A 2042-nucleotide genomic window follows, 5' to 3' on the forward strand; every position below is an offset into this window, starting at 1 on the left:
ATTATAAACTTTAATAAAATTTTATATTTTTGAGAAACTAGTAGAGAAATTGAAAGAATGTGATTTTGAAGCTTTCAGGTTTTTATTCTGGACTCTGCTTTTATTTGACTTAGTTGTATTTAGTAATTATAATTATTTCCTTCCTTTATTTGATTTGATTTTTTTTTTCACTTTACTATTTTTCTACCCATTCATTCGGGGAAACCGGAAATGGTTGTACTTTTTTGTTGTTCAAATTGAATCGCTGACTTAATTCTCAACTTAAATTTTCGCAAAACTGGAGTGCAATGGGAGGAACAGTGTGATTAAACCATTTGCGTTTTTTTAGAATAAATTTCTAAACTAGTACATGCAAATCTAGTTCGTTCCTGCTCTACAAGAGTGTTTTGTTGCGGTAGGTTACAGTGAAACGTGGTCCGTTGTGTTCACTATTATTTACTAAACTTAAAACAAATTCCAATGTTTTTCAAGTCAAATGTTCACCGGTCACAATGTTTTCATATACGTTGATGTTTTTTATTTGTTTCCTTCTGTAAAACTTCAGCTATAAAATCTTGATCCTTCCCGCGCTAAATGTACATTTATAATTTAGCCAAACTAGAAATCATAATATTATCCCTACTGAAAGAGCTGCGGAACTGGCCTATCAAAGAAAGCTGCATCTACTCTCGACGCTATTTGGCAATAGAGGATGAAAAAGTAAAAGCAAAAATTGAAGTATAAGTACTGAAACGTTCAATTTTGTTGAAAATTTTGGCAAAATGCAAAAGATTCCAATCATATTGTTCCATGTGCGTGTTGATGTGATTTCACTATTCTAATGTTTATAGCTGACAAACTAAGCAGGTAAGGGGAAAAAATAACATTTAATTTGTTGGTATCAGTGTACATCAATTTAATTTTGTTTCTTTTTTGACACATCTTTAAAAAACTTTTAAAACAAATAGCATTGTATTATAATCATCAACAACGATTATGAGTAGATAAAAGAACCATCATTGAGGTTTTCACAGAAGTATCGTCTACCACAAAATAACCTACACCTTAAATTTCAGCATCAACAAGGGCAACAATATCAACAACAACAACAACAACAACAACAACAACACAATCCGCAAAGGTTAACATTTTCGTTCCTTGATCTCCCCACCCTAACCCCACCCTAACCCCACCCTTCTATTTTTTAACTGTTCTTGATAAGAATTCACATTTTCAATAAGGAGTTTTCTGAAAAGAAAACCACAACAGTGCAAGAACAAAGCAAAAGAATAAATCCGAATAAAAAGAAAAGGGGGAAATGGCGTAGATCGAAACAACAACAACGTCAAAATGTTTTTGTTTTGTTTTTGTTTTTGTGTTTCTCAGCATAGAAAAAAAAATTAAACCACAACGACAACAACAAGGACAGATGCTTGTACAAAGAAGCCACCACCACCACCACCACAATCACCACCACCCTCATCCTCATCCTCATCAGCCTCATAATCTTGGTCCACCGTCGGCCCCAATGACAATAATCAGCCCACCCACAAATTACCTCTGTGACAAACCCCCGTCAATTCCAACAACGGACCGAATTTAAACGTTATAAAATTAAAACAGGTGAAATAAAAACTGAAGTTATAAAAACGGACAATCAAAGACAGAATGATCTTACGAAGCAATTAAGTGTTGAGCACCTGTAGAAGCGCATTAGTCTCTTGAGCGACTCACAAGTTTTATGCCATAAACCGCGCTGCACATGATCGATTCTTTTCACCGTGTCCGCTTCGATTGACATCGGATTTCAGTGTGCAAACCGTCCGACGAAGAGGTATCGATTCCACCTAAATCATTGGGCCAACAATCTGTTACCTCAAGCAAGCGGGGAGGGGGAAAAAGAAACTAAAGCAGCAGATACTGTGGGTAGATAGAAAAAAAAACAACCCGCGTTTCTCTTGTCACCTGAACAGCAAGCTATGTTTTCGTGTTTTTCCTACTCAGTGTCTTGGGTTAGATTCTTTTTTTAAAAATTGAAAAAGAAATTGAAAAAAAACCCCCAC

The sequence above is a fragment of the Aplysia californica genome, unplaced genomic scaffold (genome assembly GCF_000002075.1).
Source record: "Aplysia californica isolate F4 #8 unplaced genomic scaffold, AplCal3.0 scaffold00048, whole genome shotgun sequence".
NCBI lineage: Eukaryota > Metazoa > Mollusca > Gastropoda > Aplysiida > Aplysiidae > Aplysia > Aplysia californica.